Raw genomic sequence first — 24,236 nt, forward strand, 5'->3', positions numbered from 1 at the left:
ATCTACCCTACGGATTAAAACATTTCTACAAAGACTCCTTTATAGCCATTTTACAGACTACTCAAGACAACCACGATGAGCCAGGCATTATTTTTGACTGATTCTAGAAAAGCAAAAGATAAAGGGTTGTCACCAGTAAGGACATTCAAAAAACAGAGTCACATACCCTGAAGGCAATACTGAAAGAGGAGTTACACAACTTGTCGTGAAGGCCTTGTTGGGAGGAGGGGTTCCCACAAGGTGACTGCTAGGAGGAGGCAGTGCTTTCAGCTGCGTTTCTCTCTGGCCACATCTGGAATGTATTATTTATCATTTCTGATGATCGTTCTTTCGTTCATCTGGTTGTTATTTTTCATCCTCAAGTGAACGAAGGCTTCCCTAGGAAGGAGAAAAAGGGAAGGAAAAAAATGCCTGACCCCCATCTGGGTCAGGATCCCATTTCAGATTTCAGCAAATTCCCATGCCCGAGTGTCACCAGGGTGGCTAGTGCTTTCCGTTTCCAAGAACCCCAAACCAGGAGAGATCCCGATTCTGATTCACCTCCTAGTAACTGCAGACCTACTGGGTGCCACTGGGTCCTTCTATATGGGTTATTCTTTTCTATTTTTATTTTTTTGTCTTTTGTCTTTTTTCTAGGGCCGCACCAGCAGCATACGGAGGTTCCCAGGGTAGGGGTCGAATGCCAGCTGTTGCTGCCGGTCTACACCATAGCCACAGCAATGCCAGATCTGAACTGTGTCTTCGACCTACACAGGTCACAGCCACGCGGGATCCTTAACCCACTGAGAGGGGCCAGGGATCGAACCGGCAACCTCGTGGTTCCTAGTCAGATTCATTTCCACTGCGCCATGATGGGAACTCCGTGTTATTCTTTTCAATTTGGGGACTTGAGACTTTTTCCTTCCCCAATGAATGGAATGTGTCAGCTCTCTTCCCTGCTACCTAGTGTAAGACTGCATCCTGCTCCGTGGCCCTGGTGTTCTGGGAGACAGACACCCCGGTTTCCTGGTGCCATGCCTTTGGAGATCATTTTGTCCCTCTCTCTGTCCCCAGGCAAAGCCTCGTTTGAATATTCCGCATTCTCAGGTTGACCAGCTTGAGCTGGTAAACAGAACCTCGACCCCAAAAAGGCATGATGGTGGCCCACCCTCAATCAACCTGGGGGGGCGGGTACAGGCTACCGTGTACATCGAATTCTATGTGAATGGCACCACCTAGAGTTGTGCTCCAGGAGTGCAGTGAGTAGCTTGGTCCCTGGAGCTGAGCAAGGCTGCCACTGTGCAGCCCAGAGATGCTGGCGAGTTGGTCAGCCTCACGCAGCATTCCTGGATGAAAAACTGAAGTTTTGACAATGAACGTGTCAACACCTCAGCCCCCGAAGAAGGGCTCAAAGGGGAGATCCCCTCCCCTCATTGACGGCTGGGAGATCTAGACTCAGGACACAGCTCACTAATCTTCTCTCCATCAACTTCAAAGGCAGCTCCAGCCCCAGGGAGGACCTCGAGGGTCTGGAGCCAAGCTGATCCGACCAAGCTCAGTGTCAGGAGACAGGTGCTGGAGCTCAGGCCAGCCTGGGCCTAGAAATCACAGTGAGACGTAGGATCCGGCCTGGCCTAGCGTTTGGGGAGCGATGGGAGCTGGCAGTGGTGGGGCGGTCACCGTCCTGAGGGTAGAGTGAAGGTTTATGACGGCCCAGGCCCCACTCTCGCGGGGGGCAAAGCTGCTCTAGCCTCCTCACCCGCCTCCGGGTCCCACCGGGAAATCTCCTTCTACCCTCTGCCTAGCCCTGCCTCCTCTCCTTTCAACCTCTTTCATACTTTCCAATCCCAAAGAGTCTTTCTGAATAAAACTCACTGACCTTGGAGTTCCCATCATGGTACAGCGGAAACGAATCCGACTAGGAACCATGAGGTTGTGGGTTCCATCCCTGGCTTCGCTCTGTGGGTTAAGGATCCGGCGTTGCCAGGGGCTGTGGTGTAGGTCGCAGAGGCGGCTCGGATCCCTCATTGCTGTGGCTCTGGTGTAGGCTGGCGGCTCCAGTTGCGATTAGACCCTAGCCTGGGAACCTCCATATGCCGCAGGTGCGGCTCTAAAAAGCAACAAAATGAACAAACAAAAAACACTGACCTCGGTCATTTCCATAACACAGCCCTTGAGCATTCTCTCGTCCTGCAGGGTCATCTGGACCCCGTGTCCTCCCCTCACTGGGACAGGGGTCCTTCCTGTGTCCTCTTCACCCCATTATGCCAGGATGCTCCCAACCCTCAGCCATTAGGGCCCCAGATGAGCCACCACTTCAAAGGCTGAGACATTCATGTTGAGGAGAGAGTCAGCCAGTCGACAGCCAGCCCGTCCTGACATGACTCCTCCACGCCGGGCACTGCGGGCCCCACAAAGAGTAGAAGTAAGAGTCTGGTCCCAGGAATTCCCGTTGTGGCCTGAAGAGTTAAGAACCAAACTAGAGAATACGAGTTTGATCCCTGGCCTCACTCAGTGGGTTAAGGATCCAGCATTGCCGTGAGCTGTGGTATAGGTTGTAGACATGGCTCGGATCTGGTGTGGCTGTGGCTGTGGTGTAGGCGGGCAACTGTAGCTCCAATTCTACCCCTAGCCTGGGAACCTCCATATGCCTCATATGTGAGCCTTAAAAAAAAAAAAAAAAGAGTCTGGTCCCAAAGAGCATTGGGTCTCACGTGACCAAAAAGGACACATCCATCCCAGATGAATAAATACCAATCATAAACCTGACCATGACGGTGAACCATTTGGGCATCACATTTCAGAGAAAGTGGTGTCAGTGAGGGCCCCCAAAAGGATTCACAGAGGAGGTCAGAGAGGAGTCGCCCCTGCAGCCCCTCAGAGGCCTCGGGGCTGCAGAAGAGTCATGGCCCAGGTTGTCCTTTGTTTCCCGGGAGCATTGGCCGTGGGTGTGCACGCTCCGGCTGGGAGCTGCTCCAGCAGTGGGGCTTCAGAGCCAGCAAGCACCTCCTCTCTGCCGGGCGCTCTGTCAGGCACTAGGAACCCGGGAAGGGTGAGGGAGTCCGTGGCTTCAAGGCTGACTGTCTAGGTGGGAAAAGAAAGTGTAAACAGTTCTGATGCTGTGAGGACTAGACGGGAGGTACGCCCACCACGCCCGCACCTGAACCTCTGAGAGGCAGGGGAAAGGAAGGGGCAGAGAAGACCTCCTGAAAGGGGGGCTGATGTAAGCTGTAAGCAAGGGGTGCCCTTTCTCCCCCCCACACACCCCTCCCAACACAAAGTCACCTTCCCCCCCAAGAAGAAACCATTGGCTTCTTCAACCAAGGTCACAGTGGGGTGTCATAGCCCAGCGCCCTTGGGGCAGAGTATTCAAATATGAACTGGGGCTCCCCCCTAGCCCACCTGCCCCACGGTCCGCCCCAGCCTGCCAGCACCCCGGCCAGGTGCTCTCTGACTCCCAGGCCTGGGTGGAGCCTGGGGAGCAGGGAGGGAGGAGCCTGCTAACTCCTAGAACCACAGGCTCAACAGCCTGCTTCCTTCCTCCCTTTGGGCACGATGCCCCTGCTTCCCCCTCATTCTCCGTCAAGATCCAGCTCCCATCTCCCACTGCAGCAGCTGCTCCTCCCTCTGCACCTTTGGACGGATGGCCCCCTCTTCCAGATCCTTCCACAGGGGCGGGGTGAGGCAGCATATGGCCCCACTCTCCTTGGCCTGGGCAGGCTATCTTGGAAATGAGAAACCCCCCGTGCCCCATCCTCCCCTCCCGGGAGCACCCTCCCTCCCCTCTCCACATTCCCCAGAAGTTCTCAGACTGAGATCCGTCCTACTCCTACGTGCAGTTATGTGGTGAAATCACTACTTTCCTGCCCCGAGGCGCCGCAGCCGGGAAGGGAGCCTACTCCGACCTTTGATGGAGGCACGTTTTAAAAGGCCCACCTGTCCCCTCTCTCTCCCCCAGCCCCCAGCCTGAACTGCTGGAGCCCCTCATCACAGCTTTAAATCCCAGGCTACCCCCAGACACGGCCAGGATCAGGTCACACACCCCCTCTCCCGCTGGGGGTAATCAAACCCAACCGTGCGCACTCGGGGACATCTGTCTCCGGTGAATACGGAGGAATCCCAAACTTGAGTGGTTCTGTGACACTTAAAAGCTTCAAGCAGGAAGATCTGCAATTTCTCTTGGAGCAGGGCGGGTGGGGAGGGTCGCTCCGAAACCCTCGTTTGATGTTGTGCTTTCATGGTTGCGGTTTGATCCAGATGTTCCCCACTTGTGGGATTTTCGCTCTGGGAGGGAGGGGCCCTTGGCTGTGAAGACATTTCCATCACGTGCACGTTTGGATCGGGGCGGCTGCATGAGGATGCGCTTCTAGCTGATGTCACACCCTGCTCTGGACAACCCTGCCCCTCCACAACCAAAGACCAGAAGAGGGCATTCTCAGAAGGGGGCATTCCCAGCTCCTTGCAGGTCTGCTGTGTCACTGTCCAGATGACCTCTCAGTTCTTCTGGCTCCATAAGATGGAAGTGGGGTTGTTTCCCAAAGATGTTTTCCAGATCATGGGAAGGACAGGAGAAGGAACCAAGAACCAGATTTCTGGCCAAGGAACAAACAATTATCTAAAAAATTGTGGGGAGCTCTGTTGTGGCTCAGCAGTAACAAATCCAACTAGTATCCATGAGGACGCAGGTTGGATTCCTGGCCTCGCTCAGTGGGTTAAGGATCCGGCGTTGCTGTGAGCTGTGGTTTACGTCACCGACATGGCTTGGATCCCAGGTTGCTGTGGCTGTGGTATAGGCTGGCAGCTGTGGCTCCGATTCGATCCCTGGCCTGGGAACTTCCATATGCTGCAGGTGTGGCCCTAAAGAGACAAAAAGAAAATAAACATTTTTTTTTTTTTTAATTACGAATGTAATCGCACTGAGAGTGACAAGGTAGGGTTTCTAAGGAGAACGTTTGAGCCCTCTTTTGGATCCATCCTTCAAGGGTGGACATAAACCTTTCTAGACTCACAGGCCCCTCTGCTCCCCAAAGCTGGAAAAGCTTAAGGCTGTCCCTCCCCAGAGGCTTCACTGAAACCCTGGAAATCTTTCCTTCAACCATAAGTGTCTTCAGAAATTCTCCCTGCTGGCCAGCCTCAGTCACCGCTGGCTGTAGCAGGAGGTGGCTTCCTCAGGGAAAGCACGTCAGTTGTACTCTAAAACGAAAAGAGTCCTCTAAAACCCTTCGGCTTCCTTCCAGATAGGTCTGCCTCATGGACTCAAAAAACAAGCTGTCAACTTTATCAAAAATCAGCTTGCTCCTGGAGCTGTGCTGGTGACCACATACACACTCGCATCCTTGCTGCTTTGTGGAGGTAGCAGCCCTAACCTGGACATGTGGGTGTTGAATAATAGGGGACAGACGGACAAAAGAAACTCCAGCTTTGCTGGACCAAAACACCAGACCACAAGTGGATCTTTTTTTTTTTGCTTTTTTTTTTTTTTTGCTTTTTAGGGTCATACCTGCAGCATATGGAGGTTCCCGGGCGAGGGGCCAAATTGGAGCTGTCACTGCCAGTCTACACCACAGCCCGCAGCAATGCTGGATCCTTAACCCACTGAGCAAGGCTAGGGATTGAACCTGTGTCCTCATGGCTGCTAGTCAGATTCATTAACCGCTGAGCCACGATGGGAACTCCCCACGAGTGGGTCTTAAAGGACTTGTATCAGCCACAAGGTTGGGTAAGCAGACTTGCTTTAGGGGAAGTGGCCTTCGTGGGGAGAGACAAAGCCCGGGAGGCTTCTGGCAGGAAGGGGAGATGTGAAAGAGACCAGAGGGTGGGAGCCACTGAGTGGATGAGGAGGACCCCGTGCGGGGGAGAACTGGGAGACAGGCCATCGGGAGAAGAGAGAACGGGTTCCCTGTTGGACTAGAGGGAGGAGGGACGGAGAGAGAGATGGGCACAGGAAGGACGAAGGAGGAAGACGGAGAAAGGTCCACGCACTGTCCCACCTGGAGAACTGGGGCAGCTGTTCTTGGCTCCCCGTGCTCTGTGTAACATCGGGGAAATGCACGTTTGGGGGATCAGCTTATTCTCAGGAGGCTCTGAGGGTCGGTTCTCAAGCCTCCCTCTCCCCTTGGACTTTGATCCAGTCAAGCACAGATGGGTCAAGGCATGATGGTGAGGGGGCGGGTGGCATCGGGTCTCCCCGGCTTGAATGTTTTTTATATTCCCCCACATCCTCGCTCTCTCAAGCAATAATTTCTCATTTTGCTTGGTCTTATATAGCCCATATGTCTCTGGCTTAGAGACCTAAGGAGCACTCCATCATTCTTAAGCTGGGCCTTGCCACCTGCAGGCCTCTCCCCTCCCACACATGTGTTCGCACAACTGGGGCAAGTGGTTAGCTTCCCCACGGCCCCCTCTGGCCCCTCTCGCCCTCCCCCCCTTCTCATCTTTCCAACGAGACTTAGAGCCTTCTCTCCTGCGGGAGGGTGGGAGGGGCATGGCAGGGATGCTCACAGCTGCATAGCAGCTGGCCCACCTGTTCTGTGCACTCACAGTGGCTCCCTGGAGGGGACTGATGACAAGGGGGAAAGGTGCTGGGAAATCGTGCAGGGAGGGGGCATCTCTGGCGTGGGACTCTCTACCTGGCCTGGTGTGGTCTGGGGGCAAGTCGATGCTCAGCAAGGTGTCCTGGGACTTGGGGAGGGGCTGACAGTGGCGGAGCACCAGCCCGCTCAGGCCACATCGCGTCTCGGCGTCTCCCCACCTCCCTCTCCTCTGCCTCTTGCACTCATCATTACTGTGGAATCCAAGTGAGGACACACCTGTCACCAGGGCTGCCCTCATCTCTCCTGGTGGCTCCACTTCCTCCACCCTACACCCTTTCAACCACACCCAAAGGATCTCTCTGCCGGCTTACTAGAGTCTGATGCAAATTCTCCTCCAGAAGCAGACCTGTTCCCCGGCTCCTACAGGTGCCGCTGACAGAGAAACTGAAAGGCAACCGGAAGAAATGCTCCTATCTCCTCTCAAGAGAGGCTAGCAGACCACCCCCCCTCCCCGCCAGCCTGTCCCCAGCATCACCACTCCTAGGCTGACATGAGGAACCTGAGAAGGGAAGGGCCATCACTGCGGCTGGTGGGCTGCAACGCTTCCCACTCTCTTATTTTAGTTTAAACCTAGGCGCTTCCCTCCACATGTGAGGGTTCTGCTTAGGTGCCATGGAAGACCCCCAACACCTGCTGCTCACCCACCTCCTCTTCAGCCCGATCACTGCCAGGACCGAGTTGTTTGGGCAACATGGACCCCCAGGATGGGGCTAAGGAGCGTGGGTGGGAAGGCAGAAGTGAGCAATACTTCCTTAGTGTTTCCTGCAAACCCTGCCAGGCTAGAAGTGCCACAGCCGGGGCCCTGTACCAGACCCACCGGGTCAGTTTGCCGAAAACCTCCCTGAGATGTGTGTGAGGCCCCCAGACTCACTGAAGATGAGATCATGGCCAGCGAGCGATTGACACGGAGCATCCACGATGCGCTTGGTGTGGGCCTGACTCTTGCTAGGGGAGATCAAGAGAAGTACATCTTACCAATACTGGAGACCCCACTGGGTGTACAGAACCCCATACTTTTACCCTCATCCCGTTCAGGCATGCGCTCCTATGTGGACCTCAGACACACGGGCTAGACAGAAGACAGAGCTTCCCTGAGCCTGGACTCTTAGTGTTGTACAGTGGACTCATCAGAAGACCTTTCCTGGGGTGTTCCCATCGTGGCTCAGCGGAAACGAATCTGACTAGTATCCATGAGGACGCAGGTTCGATCTCTGGCCTCGCTCAGTGGGTTAAGGATCTGATGTTGCCATGAGCTGAGGTGTAGGTTGCAGACGTGGTTTGGATCCCACATTGCTGTGGCTGTGATGTGGGCCAGAGGCTATAGCTCTGATTTGACCCCTAGCCTGTGAACCTCCATATGCCTCGAGTATAGCCCTAAAATGACAAAAAAGAAGACCTTTCCTGGACTCACAGAGGGATAGACAGATGGATGGAGGGAATGGAGGAATGAAGGGGGCTGGGGAACAGGGTTGGAGAGATGAATGGTCTTGGCTGGACTGACGGACGACACCAGGATGGATGGATGACGGCTGAGGTTTGTTTACCGGCAGCCCCCAGCCCGCCGTCGCGGGGGGAGAGGAATGGCGGCTGGCACATCAGAGGGCTCTTACGGAAGCTCACAGAGATGATTTAGATGGGAATGAATCAGCTCCATATGGATTAAGTGTCCCTGCAAATCCCAGGATCTTACAGATGAGGGGACGGGGCAAGGGCACTGGGGGGTGGGGGGAGCAGCATGGAGCTGGTGCTGGGAAACAGGCCAGTTGGAGGTGCCCTCTGAGGGCACGGGCAGGCCACCTGGCACAGACACCACCCTCCCTGGGTCCATCTACCCCACCCTCTCTCTGGCTTGGTACCAGGCTTTAGGAAAAGACCTTGTCTGATGGAGGAGTGTCCTCTCTGGGTGAGTTTCTGTCTGCCTCCCCTTGCCTCCGTCTCTCTCTCTCTTTTTTTTTTTTTTTTTTTTGCTTTCTAGGGCCATGCTTGTGGCATATGGAAGTTCCCAGGCTAGGGGCCGAATTGAAGCCACAGGCACAGCAACGCCAGGTCTGAGCTGCACCGTCGACCACAGTTCACAGCAATGTGGGATCCTTAACCCAATGAGCACAAGGCCAGGGATCGAACCCTGGATGCTAGTTGGGCTCTTCACCGCTGAGCCACAATGGAACTTCCCATCTCTTTTTCTCTCTGAGTCCCCCCATGTTTTTCTTTTCTTTCTTTTTTTGGTCTTTTTAGGGTCACACCCACTGCATATGGAGGTTCCCAGGCTAGGGGTCGAATTGGAGCTGTAGCTGCCGGCCTACGACACAGCCACAGCAACGCGGGATCTGAGCCACATCTGTGACCTACACCACAGCTCATGGCAATGCCAGAGCCTCAACCCACTGAGCAAGGCCAGGGATCAAACCCGGGTCCTCACATATGCTAGTCACAGGTTCACTAACCACTGGGCCACAACCAGAACTCCAGCCCCATGTCTTTCCATCTTCATTTCTCCATCCCTCTCCTTCTCTGTCCACCTTCTGTGCTGTCCCCGGTTCCCGTCTCTCCCTCCACTCCCCCCACGTCTCTTTCGCTAGAGGTATAGATGGCAGGCAGCTGACACGCAGTCCCGGTTCCCTCCAGCCCTCCCTCTGGCTGCAGGCACGCTGCCTGATCTCTCCAGGGCCTTCAAGTTTAGGGTGGGACGGGGGAACCAGGAAGATGGTCTGAAAAGTGACAGAGAGTTCTTTCTCTTCCCCTCCTTCCACCTGGCCCTCAGCCCTTCCTTCTCCCAGCACCAGGTCCTTGGATGAGGGGGGCACGTTCCCCAGGCTGGGGCAGGTCGTGCAGACCATGACTTCCCAGGGCTTCTGCTGGCCGTGGGGTTATCAGAGGCACCATCTCCCCACGCACCCCCGATCCGTGCCCTGCGTGGAGGGCCTGGGAGCCGACTGCACTTACGAAGCCGGCTGCCATGTGGACGCCGACCTGGATCAGAGCACGGGGTAGTCATATATGACAATTGGTTGAAATATCACAGCCACTCTCCCCCCACCCCCACTGGTGATCTATGGGCTGCGTGCCCTGTAAAAATTATTTATCGGGGCCTCAGAGTGTCCTGATTTAGTGCTGCTGCCTCTGGGGCCGAGGGGCCTGCCTGTCCGCCGGAGCCTAAGCGTTAAACGACGCTAAAAAGTTAAACGGCCAACGTTGGGGGCTCACTCAAGGAGGTGCCGTAAAGCTGTCGGAGCTGCTTAAATCAGGAGCGAGGATTCCCAGGGACATCTTCTCACCATATGCCTCAAGCCAAGAAGGCTCTCCTCACCCCCCTGCGCTCCCCGGATCCCAGCCGCCTACACAGGCCGGGGGCCGCAGAGGCTGGCCTGGGGCCCAGCGCAGAGGAGGCCAAGGATGGCCTCCTGCTGGCCTTCTCCAGTACCCCTGGGGCAGCGCCCAAGAGGGTAAGAGGCCACGTGTCCAGCCCTCTGCCTCTGGCCACTGGTTTCCTCGCTCAGATCCAGTTCTTAAGGGCTTCCAGCAAAAGGTGGTACAGCAGCCTCTTCCAGTGGCCCAAGTGAGGCAGTGCTTTCCTAGCGTCTGATTTCAATCTGTGTTCCTGTGGATCAAATTGAGCAGGGTCTTCCTGCTTGGATTTGGAGAAGGTGTTCCATCCAAGTCAGCCTGGGACCTCTGGTCTCCTTTGCGCCCCCCACCTGCTCCTGCTCACACAGCTCTCTGAAAAACAGAGCCCCACCCTTCGATCATTGCCCTCCACCAGGCACCCCTGGGTGCCAGCCTGACACTCAGGCTCATTGACAGTTTTCCCGCTGAACCCCAGTCCATGCTGCCACCACCCGGCCGCTGCCGAGAGAGAGGAGGTGGGCCTCTGCTGGCTGCCTATCACGCCTTCTTTCAGCAGCAGTAAAACTCACCTCTTAAAACCACCACTTGGGTCCCTAATATTTGCCTGGCTATATATCTCCGGTGATATATGGACAGAAATTGCTCGTAAACGGCTATAAAACCTCTCCGTTGAGCTGGGGAGGAGGCGCGTGAGGGCGGGCACGGCCCAGGCTACAGGAGGATTGGAAGTCGAGACGTTCCACAGAGCACCCCAAATTCAACCCCGGATCCCACGGACCAGGGGCTGGGTGTGTGGCCCTCAGAGGAAGGCTGGAAGGAGGAGCCCCAGGGGAAGATCTCCAAGCCCCTCAGGTGGTATTACGGGGCTCTCCTACCTGACTCCGCCCCCGTAAGGTGCTGTGTGGCCTTAGGCATGTCACGAAGCAGCTCTGTGCTACAGTTCCCATCACTAGAAGGACAATGACACCCACCCAGGCTCCTCGAGGAAACGCACAGTGAACTAATCCATGCTTTGTCAACAAAAGAGGCTGCATATATTGGGCACTAACCCCAGATGGGCCTGGCGTCTTGGGAAGTCCTGCCACAGGCTGGATGCTCTACCTAATCATCGCCAATCCTGACAACACCCTGCCACCTAGATACTGCCATCACCATGTCGTAGATGCAAAACCTGAAGTTCACTGAGGTGCATATGGGGAGTCAGTTCCCAGGGACTGGTTCCAGAGCAGGTGCCCTCCCCACACGACAGAATGAAACCCCAGCAGCAGGAGGGATAACAGGCGAGACACGAGGGGAACTTCCAAACAGGCATGGGGAGGGTGTCGTTAGGAGGTCTCCTCTCCTGGGTCCCTCCTGGGTTAGGAGGCCTCTCGTGCTCTGACACGTCTATTCCAGTCTCCCGAGGGCCTGAGAGCCAAGGGTTCCTGCAGCGCATGCCCAGTCGCTACACATCATCTCCCAGAGAAACGGCGCCCAAAGTAGAAGGAGAAAGCTGGAGCTTTGCAGGAGGTCAGTCCCCTCCACCCAGGAGACCAGGAGACACGGGTCTTGGGTGGGCCAGGGGAGGAATGGCCTTCGTAGGGGCAGGTCAGCAGGTGGAGACAGAGATGGCCAGAGTCGCAGAGCCCCTGGCCCAATCCCACCCCACCCCCAGTGCCCGGGGCATCCCTTCTGCTTACCCCTCCCCTGCCCACCCTCTCCCAGCCTCTGGATGCCTCTTCCTCCAAGACTCCCAGCCCTCCCCTCCCCCCGACCGCCCTCTGTCCCCTCTGCTCCCCCCACATTCTCCCTCCCCACAGCATCTCCCTGAGAGCCACTGCCCCCTCTGGTGGTTCCACCCTCCCCCTCCCCCACCCCCACCCCCACACTGTCCCTCCAGCACCTGGCCACTCCCTCCAGCGTGAGCCCTCGTCCTCTCCCTCCTCTCTCCCAAGTCCCTTCAGGCCCTGGTTGCCCTCTGTGCTGGCCCAGCCTTCCCTCCCTCCTGGGGTCGCTCTTGCTCCTGGACACCCCTTCCTTCCATGACCCCCAGCCCCTACCCTTCCCCGAGTGAGCCTCTCGTGGCTTCTCCCCTGCCCTCCAGGACCCCCAGCCCCTGTCCTGCCCTTTGTCCCCTTCTTGGGACGAACCAGGACAAACAGGAAGAAGGCCACCCTCTGCCCCACACCTCTCCTCCTCTGGTGGCTCCCACCCCCAACCCCACTTTTCTTTGAGTTTCCAAATCAACCTTCCTCCAATAATAATGATAAAGCAGGAAGCTGGGCCGGAGGACAGTACAGATTTTTCTTCTTGACACGGAGTTTCCGATTAAAGGCAAAGGGACATAAATCCTCCTGCGTAATTGCTGTGCTCCAGCTCGGAGCCACTCGGAGGGGAGGCTCCCACTCCTCTGCCCCTGCCCCCTGAGAGCCCCACCCCCATCCTGAGCAGGGCTGGTCTCCAGAGGCTGGGCTGGGCTGGGCAGGGAGCAGGGAGGAGCATAAATCCTCCAGGGGTCCAGCCTAGATGGACTGCGGCTCATGACCCACCTCTGAACACCCCACCTCCCCCACCCCCACCCCAGCCCCAGGCAGCCCCTCAACCCCTTACCCTGAGAGCATGCTTTATATTTTGGCCAAGTTTCTCAGCATTCATGATCTTGTCTGATTCTTGTAAGGACCTTGAAAATTATTAAACAAACATCAGATTGATTTAATATCAGGAGAGAGGGGCCCTGAGTGACTAGCCAGTGCAACTCCCCTCATTTTACAGATAAGGAAACAGGCTGTCGAAGGGACTGGCAGGGCTGTCCTAGCCCCCTCAGAACTCGTCTTCTCACCTACCAGGAGGGGCTGACACTGCTGAGATCTATTACCTTGGGGCCCAAATAATCTCCTCTCCAGGGGTAGCCTTACTCACTAGAGAACCTCTTTAAAAATTAGGAATGCCTGGAGTTCCTTTTGTGGCTCAGTGGGTTGAGAACGCGACATAGTATCCATGAGGATTCAGGTTCGATCCATGGGCCTTGCTCAGTGGGTTAAGGACCCGGCGTTGCCGTGAGCTGTGGTGTAGGCCGACAGTTGCAGCTCTGCTTCAACCCATAGCCTGGGAACTTCCATATGCCTCAGGTGCGGCCCAAAAAAGGAAAATTAACTGATTAATTAAGAATGCTTGCTTTATCCCCTAAGATTCGAGAAAGAAGACATTAAGTGTGTGGGAATTGCTCCAGGGCGAAGATTAAGGGCAGATCCTGGAGTCTCCAAGCCTCCTGCCTCCACTTTCGTGCTCATTCTCAGGATTTTACTCCCAGAGATTCTAACCTCTGGTGACTCTGCGGGTTGAACTCTCAGGCGGGCCAGGAAATCTCCGCCCACGTCCCTTCCCTCCCCAACTCTGCCTCTCCCCCCTTTTCCATCTAGGCTGCCCACTCTTCTCCTCCATGAAGCCCTCCTGATTTGAAACCCTTGGTTCTTCACCTCTGTTTCTGCCCTGAACGACCCCCTCTGTCTATTCCTAAATCAGGTCCTGGATGTAAGTGTCTTCACCCCTCATCCGATAGGCTGGGCCTGTGTGTCCTCCCTCTGCACTGCCATTGCCCAGCCCTCCCATCAACTGCCCCCTCACACCCGCCCAAATCCAGGCCCCAAGCTGATCTGTACGGATGTGTGTGCAGATGTGCGTCCTGGGAACCCAGCCGGTCCCTCTCCTTTTACCCACAGGATATACCCACATACCCACAGGATATGGAAGTTCCCAGGCTAGAGGCCGAATCAGAGCTACAGCGGCTGGCCTGTGCCAGAGCCACAGCAACGTGGGACCCGAGCCGCATCTGTGACCTACACCACAGCTCACGGCAGGCCAGCTCCTTAACCCACTGAGCAAGGTCAGGGATGGAACATGCATCCTCATGGATACGAGTCCAGTTAGTTATGGCTGAGCCATGACGGGAACTCCCGTATCCTATCATATCAGTGGGCATTTCCACAGAAGCCTCAGGATTCCCATCTGAGGTATAAACGATCATGGCATCTGGGTTTCTCTGGCCCTCGGGGGCCCTCTGGTCTGCTGTCCTCCCAGACATCTCACGGGAGGAGGCGCCTTCAGTGGGACCAAAGAAAAGAGAAGTCGCACCCGTCACATCCTCGTCTGCTTCCCCATCTCTAGCTAAACCTGAGTCTGACTGATTCAGCCAGGGCTTCCCCAGGTCTAGCCTCTAGGCCTCCTGCTTGAGTTTCTTGGGCATCCTGCCCAGCTGGCAGATGACCGGGTCCCTCTCCTGGGCCTGACTGGCATCCTTCACGCTCCGCATGACCCATATCCTCCACCTGTGCCCTTCGCACCACCCCCCGCCCCCCACCACAGTGAATCAGTGGGAGCAATGTCCAGTGGGGGTTTTGAGGTCTTCAAGAAGAATGTCCGGCGAGTTCCCGTTGTGGCTTAGCGATAACGAACCTAACTCGTATTCATGTGTATTCATGTAGATGCGAGTTTGATCCCTAGTCTGGCTCTGTGGGTTAAGGATCTGGCATTGCTGTGAGCTGTGGTGTAGGTCACAGACACGGTTTGGATCTGGCTTTGTGGTGGAACTTCCATATGCCGTGGGTATGGCCCTTAAAAAAAAAAAAAGGAGAAGAATGTCTGGTCTGGGTGAAGAAAAAAAACAAGTGCAAAGAAGCAAGAAGCCCAGCTTGAGGGGTTCAGGAACTCCTGCAGGGAGACTGCGTGGGGGTTGCTCTGCGATGCTTGGCGCTATTGCACTGCCTGGACTGGCTAGTCCTGGCTGATACTACAGGGCTCGGCGATGTTCTCATAGATTCTGGATGCTGATGTTTGGTTGAGGATATAACCGGGAGTTGCCCTGAAGATGACGGTGGGTTTTCTGGGCTTTATGGTAGGGTTTCCCTGAGATTTCTAGAGGGTTAGTCTAAACGGCCGCAAGCCCAGGCTTCTTCCTGGTCCTGGACAGGAGAGGGAGCTAAGGCTATAAAAAATAAAGAGTGGGTGGGGGAGCAGAGGTGGCCCAGGTCTCCAGAAGAGGGGATAATCTGAGGCCCTTCTCTATCCCATCTTGGTAAGGTCCCCAAACCTGGCCAACAGCTCATTTGTGGAGAGCCGGGAGCTGGGAGTGGAGAAGGATTCTTTCTCCCTTGGGAGTGACTGCCAGCCGGAGGTGGCGCCGGGGCATGCTCCCAGCTTTCCTTAGGGAGGAAGGACCAGGGAGAGGGGCCTAGGCAGGGGGGCCGTCCCCCGGGATGTGTGTCCCCAACAACCACCAGGCTCCAAGCTCCCACCTCAATCTGAGAGCCACGCCTGAGTCTGAGGCGGGGGACCCTGTGGAGGAAAAAGAAAAGATACAGACCCTTCTCCCTGGAGACCCCGCTCTTCCAGGAGGTGACAGCCCCTCATCGTGGACCCTGTCAAATAAATGGAGAATCGTCCTTGCCGCTTAATGATGGAAAGCTTCCAGAGGGATGGGGGTTGCGGGGCAGGGATTGGGCAGAGAGGTGGGAAGGGAGGGAGTCCCGAGCAGGAGCAGGCTGAGGGCCATTTCAGAGGTGAGCAGGGATGAGGGGGTGGGTGTTCTGGCCCCAGAGACCTGGGGTGGGGTCAGAAGAGTCAACACCCTGTACCCATCATCACTCAGCAAACATTTGCCAGGGCGGCAGTGCTTCGGGCGTGGCACCAGGATACTTGAGATGAGTAGCAGCTGGAGAGTTTTGCAGCTCAGTCCCCCCTCAGACTGGCGGAGTTCTCCAGGTCCTTGCTAACTAAGCTTCCACCTCCGCGTGTCTCCAATCCTAAAGAGGCCCATTATCCGTAATTCTAGCTTCTTTCTTCCCCGGGGGTCCCACTCCTGCCCCTGCCCTTGCCCTAGTCTCTGTCACTCCTAGTCCCTGGAGCACGTTCTGGGCCACAGCCACAGCAGGAGGGATTGGAGTTAGACCTTCTGAACACCTTCCCAGCAGCAGGGAGGAGGAGATCTGAGGAGCCGAGAGGGAGGCCAAGGAAATAGTGTGTGCGTGTGTGAGTCCAGGCCGACTCTGCATGGCGCTGGGAGAGGCATCATTCATCCGCCCAGGGATGGAGATGGGGCAGGGGGAGGAGAATGAAAAACACCCACAGCCCATTAACCTACTTTTGCAACTTCATTAAAACAGAGTCTCCGACATGTCGCCATAAATTGTCTTGCGAGGAGGAAGCCAGATCCAACATCCAGTTCTAGTGGTGAAGCTTCTGAGAAGAGGCTGGAGTCACCAGGGTGGAAAGGATAGACACTGCTCGGGGGGGTGGAGGCTGAGTGGCTTTGCAGGCTGGACCAGTCCTGCTGCCAGCTGCAGGGTCTCCTGGGTGGGCAGGCTCCTGGGTGAGGGGCTAGGAGGGGGCATTTCTATATTACACAGTTGCTGCCCTGCTCAAGAACCCTGATAACAACAAGGATTTACTGTATAGCACAGGGAACTATATTTAATATCTTAAACTATAATGGAAAGGAATTTTTTTAAAAGAATATAGATATATGTATAACTGAATCACTCTGCTGTAAACTGAAACTAACACAATATTGTACATCAACTATACTTCAATTTTTTAAAAAAAAGAGGAGTTCCCGATGAGGCTCAGTGGGTTAAGAACCTGACTAATATCCATGAGGATGTGGGTTTGACTCCTGGCCTTGCTCAGTGGGTTAAGGATCCGGCATTGTTGCAAGCTGCGGCATAGGTCATGGAAACGGCTCAAATCTGGTGTTGCTGTGGCTGTGATGTAGGCTGGCAGCTGCAGCTCCGGTTCGGCCTCTAGCCTGGGAACTTCCATACGCCATGGGTGTGGCCCTAAAAAGACAAAAAATTTAAATTAATTTATTTTATTTTTTGATGATCTTTTTAGTTTTAAAGATTTTCGTTTTTTTATTATAGTTGATTTACAAAAATTATTTTTTTATTTAAAAAAAAAAGAATCCCCATAGTTTCCTAGAGTCCCTTATAACAAATCTCAAAGCTCTCCCCAGCCTTTCCAAGCTTTCTTTAAGAAGCTCTGTTCTGCCCGAAGCCTCCTGAGTGCAGCCTGCAGACAGTGTGAGGTCCGCGCTGCCCTGTCTGAACGGGCGGCCTGATCCAGCAGACCAAACACTGGCCCAGGGTGAACAGGCTGGGCTTCCACTCCCCAGCTGGCTGATCTGGACCCAGTCCTCGTGCAAGGAGAGGGACTGCCAGGGTTCCAATCTGACTTTGCCACTGAAGAACCTCTGCCAAGTCACTTAACCTCTCTGTCCCTTAGTGATCTCACAGGAATAATGACACCTCCTAAAGTGACTGAGTCTTGAATGCAGAACCCACAGAAAATGCACAGCACTGAGGACCTGGCAACATCTTAGGACATTAGTATCTACTTATGTATCTAGGGCTTCACAGACCTGAAAAGTACCTTGGAGTTCACGGGAATCTGATCCCCTGGTTTTACCAATGAGGAAACTGAGGCGCAGGGAGAGGACGTGATGAGTCAGAATTGGAATCAGAGCCCAGGTTGCCTTTTACCCAATCCAAGCATCTTCCCCCAAACATCCAGCAGGGCCTCAGTTTCTTCGCTTATGCAATGAAGGTATAATTGGAATAGACCAGTGGTTTCCTTCTTTTATTTTTGTCTTTTGTCTTTTTAGGGCTGCACCCACGCATATAGAGGTTCCCAGGCTCTGGGTATAATCAGAGCTACAGCTTCTGGCCTACGCCACAGCCACAGCCACAGCAACTCAGGATCCAAGCCTCATCTGCGACCTACACAACTCATGGCAACACCAGATCCTTAACCCACCGAGTAAGACCAGGGATCGAACCCGCAACCTCTTGGTTTCTAGTTGGATTCCCTTCCACTGCACCATGATGGGAACTCCCTCCTTCTTTTATTCTTGTTATTGCCTTAGAACCACTGTTCAAACAATATGCTTAATAAGCAAAGGTGGACGAGGTCTGGAGAAAATAGTCCAAGAGTGGGTGGGGGAGGGGTCCCTCCTTCTGCCTCAGCAGCAACCCCAGAGGCCTGCCAGAGACACCAGGGTGTCACAGACCCCGGGTCACGCCCCTGGCCAGATGACCTCAGAGCTTCTGCCACTGGCACTTTGGGAGGCTGGTGCCCCAGAAAGAGCGAGAACTTTTTAAATCCCCTTGGGGAGAAGAAGGGCCTGAAAAGAGACTGTGGGGATGAGGTTGTTTCTACATCATCTCTGCACAGAAAAGGGGTGGAGGGAGCGAGGGAGGGATGCGGGGACTGGACCAGAGGGATGCGGGGACTGGACCAGGCATTACACACCCTGAGCGCCTCCACCCTCTCCACGCATCCCAGCTCTGAGCCGCCCCGCACTCCCGCCATAGCTGCAGCCCAAGAAAACATGGCCATAAAACAGACATTTGCTTTAATTTTCACTTGAAGGGGCAATTTAGCACAGGCTGTTTGCAAGCTGTCGGAATTCTTTACGAGGCTCTATCATGTTTTCCCAAAATGCTCCCCCCAAGCGGCCTCCCGGGGTCAAAGTTCATACATCACTATTTAGCGGGGAGAGGGGTCGAAGAGAGCATGGGAGATTGTGGAGAGCAGAGAATATATATTTTAAAAATCAGATCAAGAGCGGCTGGAAAAACTAAGAGCAAGAGAAAGCCAGGACAGGACAGACCATGGTCAGAGGTGAGTGCTGTGTGACTTTGTCCAGGCCTCTGCCCTCTCTGGGCCTCCCACAAGCGGGTCCTGGTCATAAAAACCAAACATTGTGATTCAGGCCCCACCTCAAGGGCCCTCACACACTTATTCACAATGACCTGGATGCTTGATTCGATTCACAACCAAAGCCATCTCTCTGAGTCCTGATGGGCATTTCTGCTCCGCACTCACCCTAGCACTCCCTCCCAGCAACTTCAGCCCCCACAAACTGCTGACCCTTCTCTGTCCCCAGTCTCCCCCTCTTGGTCCCCACCCCCTGCTGGTTTTCTAGGGTCTTTTTTACCCTCGGAGAAAGTACTAGATTTTAAAGGATCCTCCCAGCTACTCCAAGGAGGTGAAAAGTCTCCAGCCCACCTCCTCCCAAAGCGAGGCCTGGCTCCTCTCCCTGGATTTTCCCACAGTCCATCCCCTCTTCCCTCAAGAGCCCTGGGCTGAGAGGCGTCAGAAGGAATAAACCTCCCCCACCATAAACAGAGCCCTCTTTCTGGGTCTGGATGTACCGAGGTCATTGGAGATCACAGAGCAGGGAGGGGCTGGAAAGCTGGACCCTGGGGTCCCCTCAAAATCTTCCTGATCCCCTTCGGCTCCCTGTGAAGAAAGTTCCTGCCTCCAAGGTCTTGTGGAGGCTGGGGGCCAAGGGGGCCAAGGGTTGGGGGGCCCTCATCCAACCCTCTCCCACGGGTGACATGGGAAGCAAAGGGGAGCCAGAGGCCATAGTGTAGGACAGGGGTCCCTCCCCACACAAGACCCCTCCCCCTGCCCCACACTTCTGTGGAATTTCCCTGGCCACTGACGACAATTCCGGCCTCCGCATTCCCAGAGCAGGGTGATGAGGCAAGGGGGATGGGCCTCAGGCTGGGAGCGATCCCAGAGGTCAGGGCAGATGGGGGGCAGGATGGCCCGGAGACTCTGGGAGCCTGGGGTGTGGGAAATCCCGAGATCCCTGCCTTGCAGCCTTTGCATAGGAGACTCCCCTGAGGGGCAGACCGGAAGCTCACGGGGTGTTCTGCAGCCCAGACCTCCCAGCACAGACCCCAAGGACCCCAGGCTGATTGCAGAGGAGGTGAGGGTGGGGTCCCCCAGGCCATGATCAAGGAGAGAAGAAACAAAGCCGAGCCCCACCCACCCACCCACCCAAGGAGACACGAGACAGGAAGGGGACCCAGACACAACTCCCCAAATCACCGAGTTCCTAACTGTACTGTGCAAGTGAATTAAGCGTCCCCCTATTTAATCTTCTCTAGTGACCCAAAGCAGCCCGAAGAGGTTAAGGAAGTCTAAGTTCCTGTGGGTCTGTCTACACCTGACACCAACTCTCTCCCTGGGTCGGGAACCCTCTGAGTTTAATTGCCAATGACCTGGTAACCACCCCCAGCCTCCTTACCGTCGGTGTCGAAAGGGACTATCTATGCCTCTATCAGAGGATGTTTGTCTCCAGCCTCAGCACCACAGAAATGCAGACTCTTAGAGGAGGGAGGTCGAACGTCCTCGTGGGTGGTACCATTGGGAACCCGGTGCTGCTGGCTCAGGGTCACGCAGCCCGGAAGAGCCAGAGCAGAGACTTGACCCAATTCAGATGGATGCCCTTCCCTGGAGCCAGGCCCTCAGCTCTTTACACATACAGATGCCAGTTCCCATGCTGGCAACAGGGACATAAAGATGACTAGATATAGGCCCTGCCTTGAGGGGCTCAGAGGTGGGGAGAAAGGGCCCTCCCCCTAACCCGTAGAAAGACTTACCCTCGGAATGTCAGGGACATGTAAGGAAGAAGCTGCTGGAGGCTGAGGCAATCAAAGAGGCCTCCCGGAGGAGGTGGCCCTGACCCAGTAGAGATGTGCATGGGAAGAGGCTTGTCCCCGGTGATCCACCCTGGAGGAGGAAATGTAAATGCATAGGATGAGTCTTTCTTCAGGAAGACACTTTTTTGTTGTTGTTGTTGTTGTCTTTTTGCCTTTTCTAAGGCCGCTCCCACGGCATATGGAGGTTCTCAGGCTAGGGGTCTAATTGGAGCTGTAGCTGCTGGTCTGCACCACAGCCACAGCAACGCCAGATCTGTGCCGCGTCTGCGACCTACACCACAGCTCATGGCAACGCCAGATGCCCAACCCACTGAGTACGGCCAGAGATCGAACCCCCAACCTCACGGTTCCTAGTCGGATTCGTTAACCACTGAGCCACGACGGGAACTCCCAGGAAGACCCCTCTGTTGGAGGATTATGGGGGACCAGGCTAGGAAGTCAGGTTGGGACCAGATCAGGGAAGACCTTGAACGTGAGGCTAGAGACTCTGAGTCACCCCATAGACACCAAGGAGTCATGGAAGGTTTTCATTTGGGGGAGGAGGGAGGGAGACCCACACAAGGGGGCTTCTTGGGAAATTGACCCTGGAAGCAGCTCACAGGGCAGACACGTGGGGAGAAAACATGTCAGTGTATCTGTGTGTAATCTCCTAGGGCGGGGGTGTGTGTACACGTGTTAGTGTGATGCTAAGATCAGGAAAACCTGGTTTCCAAAACCGCCCTGGTCTGCTCCTGGTGGGAGGGGAGATGATGGATCGCCAGCTCCCCGCCCCTTCTATCTCCCTCCTATCGGCCCTGAACAGGCCACAGCGTTGCCACTGTCCCCAGCAGGCCCAGAAAAAATCTTCTGAGAAGCAGAGACACACACTCGGGAACAGAGTGAGCATCCCCTGGCCTGACACGTCCCCCAAACCTCATGACAGTCGTGAAGGACACCCAGGACACTAGGAGAGGGCAGGGGAGGGAGAGGGCTGACCAGTCAACAGCCTGTGAGTTCAGAAGGGCAAGGAGAGTCAAGTGCTGGGGGACAGGTCTGCCAACTGGGACCCAGGTAAACACAGGGAGCAGGGGAAATGCAAACAGAAGAGGGGTGACTGTGGTCACTGGGAGCCCACCTGCCCCTCGCCTTCCTGCTCATTATACTCACTGCAGGCACTGGCTGAAGTCAAGGGAAGAGCTGTCTTCTCAGGACAGCTGTTTCATTTTGTCCTCCTTAGGGACCCAGGGTGCCAGTGGCTCAGGCCACCCCTTCCCCCTCTTCCCTTAGCTGAGACCCCCAGTGATGGGGGGGCACTGTGACTAATGAATCCTGGTGTGGCTGTCATTACTGAGCCCTGCAGTGTCCATCAAGAGTGATCAGCAATCGTCACACCATCATATCCACTGCCCCCAGGGGGAGGGGGCCGGTGGCCAGGATTCCTCATGCTCTTCACCAGCTCTGCTCATTACTTCCCTGGTTTCCTGCCTTGAAACCCACGAAGAATCCTAACTTGGGGATTCATAGCATCTCAGAGGCACGGCAAATCTTGGAGAGGTCTCAATCCCTCCGTAACCACCGACTTGCCCACCTCCAGCCCGGGCACGGCAGCCCACCAGGAGTCCAGCCATCCCGCACTGGGGACCCATTAAAAATAGGCCCCTAAGACCTTGGTAGGGAAGCCTGGAGGTGTTCTGCCCTCTTTGCAATCCCAAGGTGTTCCCCCACCACTCCCCAGGCCAGCCCAGACATAGCGCCTTCAGCAATGATCTGTGACAAGCTTCTCGAAGGTCCAGGTCCAGGGCCACCCAGCTCCACTCCTCCAAGAAGCCCTTCCATGCTCTCCCTCCAGCCCTGCCACTCTAACTCCAGCTTCTGCAGCTGTGTGCTGTGGACCTGCCTCGAGGCAGGAAAAGGAGACTCTGATTCGCTTCCCAGGACTTCCTCCAAACCTCTACCTCCCCGTTTCTGACTTTCACACAACTGTATCTTGTCCCTGACTGCCAGGAAGCTCTCCTCCATATTTAACCTGAACCTTGCCCTCAGTGGGAAGGACTCGAAGAAAGGTCATGTATTCAAAGTCCTGTCGCAGCTCCCCAGGTCACTGCTGTTATGGCTGTGACGTGCTTTCGTTCCCTCTATTAGCCTTCCAGAAGCCCTGCCTTCCCCCCCACCCCACCCCCACACGCCCATCACCCCAGAGCAGTTCAGGGAATGCCTGCCTCCAGGCCTGGCTCTAGCTCAGGATGTCAGCCCAGCCCCAGTGGAGTAAGCGGGGAGGTACAGCCCAGCCCAGCCCCCAGCCCAGGCTGGAGAAGGAGGTAATTAGGAGCTGTGCCGTCCCTGTCCCCCAACAGGTACAGCTGAGCAGCTGCATCCATCATGGGGGGGGCAGCTGCCAGAGAAGGGAAGGGTCACATGGCTCAGCAGGACCAACAGGAGGGTGAGGGGGACGTCGTGGGGGCCGGGGATTGGCTGGGCTGCAGCCAGAGAGTCAGGCTGTAGGGGATAACCTGAGAATGACCTTGTGGGGACTTTAGCCCCCAGTCTCTGCTCCTCCCTAGACACCCCCCACCTTCCCCCCAGTTCTTAACCCTCCCAGCTGCCCTTGCCCATTTTCTTTCCTCCTTCAATACCAATTATCCAGGGTGCAAGGGCCCCTCTTAGTCATTTTTTAAAAGGAAAATGGCCTCTTGTGTGCTTAATAGATCTGCAAAAGCATGTGGGGGTGGGAGGGGGTGGTTTTCTGGCCTGAACAAGAGCTGGTGACTCCATGAGAAACACTGCCATTAGGTTCCCAGGGAGAAAGGAAAGGGCGGGGAGCTTGTGTGGATGGAGGAAGTGTTGGTGCAGGTGCATTTTTCTCTAATTGCCTGTGTTGGTGCCAGGGTGTGAGTGTGAAGGAGCGTATGCTGGCAGCCGTGTGCAGGCGCGTCGTGTGGGTGCAGCCTGGGACGTGTCTTGCATCCTTGCGCTGACCTGGGTACATTACCGCGGGCTGCAGGGCACCTGCGCAGAGATGAGGGTCTTAACCTTGACCTTCTCTCTGTGCTTATGCCCAGGCTCCTGTTCACACGGCCACAATGGGCTTTCATCTTGCCCGTTTCTGACCCAGAGAGGGGAGCCCCCCACACCTCGCCTGCCCCTGGGACCCCTCAGCACATCTACCAGCTGAGTGGGCAAGGACCCCCCCCCAACCCCCAGAGCCACAGGTCAGGGTGGCAGCTGGTGGGAGAGAGGAAAGGAAAAAGAGAGGAGGGGCCGATTCCCCAACACCTGGGAAGGTTCTTCGTTATATATGCAAATGTCCTCATTAGAGATGCAGAGTGCTTCCCGGAGCTAATGGCTGCTGCAGCCATTTCTGCGTGCAAGAGCTGAGCAGGAGGAGACTGCGGCTGGGAGAGAGGAGGCAGGACCGCTTGCCCTCTGGCTGAGCAGCGCCAGGGCTCTGGTTCCCCAAGCTCATGATCTCTGGCAGACCTGGGGATGGTGGGGGAGCCCAGAGGAGGGGCAGACAGAGCAGAGGGGTGGGAGGGGTGGCAGAAGGCACAGCTCTGGCACTTGGCACTGCCTGGCCTCCCACTCCCACCGGGACTCCCCAGCAGGGTCCTTTGAGGAGGGTGGTAGCCAAATGCACAACCCTCACCACCAACCCTCCGCGCACCAATCCCAAAAGCCAGGCTCCCTCGGGGTCTGGGAGCAGCCTGCTTCCTGGGCCTGCCTTCCTACCACCTTTGCCATCAAACCCTGGGTTCCCAAGGTTCCCAGTCCCATTGTCTTCTTTTTCTGTCACTCAACCGTAGAGAAAGGAGCCGGATTCCAGATGCCGCTGCCTCTCAGCCCCTTTGGACATCCACTC

At 55.7% G+C, this 24,236-nt stretch overlaps 1 protein-coding gene across 4 annotated transcripts in view; it reads right to left on the minus strand.

Annotated features, from left to right (window-relative positions):
• Positions 1-596: 596 nt before the first annotated feature.
• Positions 597-24,236, minus strand: part of SMUG1 (single-strand-selective monofunctional uracil-DNA glycosylase 1) — a 79,360-nt gene continuing 55,720 nt past the window's right edge. For 2 of the 4 annotated variants that reach the window (XR_014803267.1, XR_014803263.1), the window contains 7 exons: positions 20,342-20,471; positions 16,033-16,268; positions 15,256-15,310; positions 12,507-12,576; positions 7,444-7,517; positions 6,884-6,956; positions 4,863-6,763 (listed from right to left, as the gene is read on the minus strand). The gene's annotated coding sequence lies outside the window, so the exon portion shown is untranslated. Of the gene's footprint in view, positions 3,064-4,862; positions 6,764-6,883; positions 6,957-7,443; positions 7,518-12,506; positions 12,577-15,255; positions 15,311-16,032; positions 16,269-18,283; positions 20,472-24,236 lie in introns of those variants that run through there. The other 2 variants (XR_014803266.1, XR_014803265.1) reach the window with 2 other exon arrangements.

Source organism: Sus scrofa, chromosome 5 (assembly GCF_054392235.1).
Source record: "Sus scrofa isolate SSC_HxYL_T2T_F1_AM1 chromosome 5, Sscrofa_HxYL_maternal_Yorkshire_Landrace_v2.0, whole genome shotgun sequence".
Lineage (NCBI taxonomy): Eukaryota > Metazoa > Chordata > Mammalia > Artiodactyla > Suidae > Sus > Sus scrofa.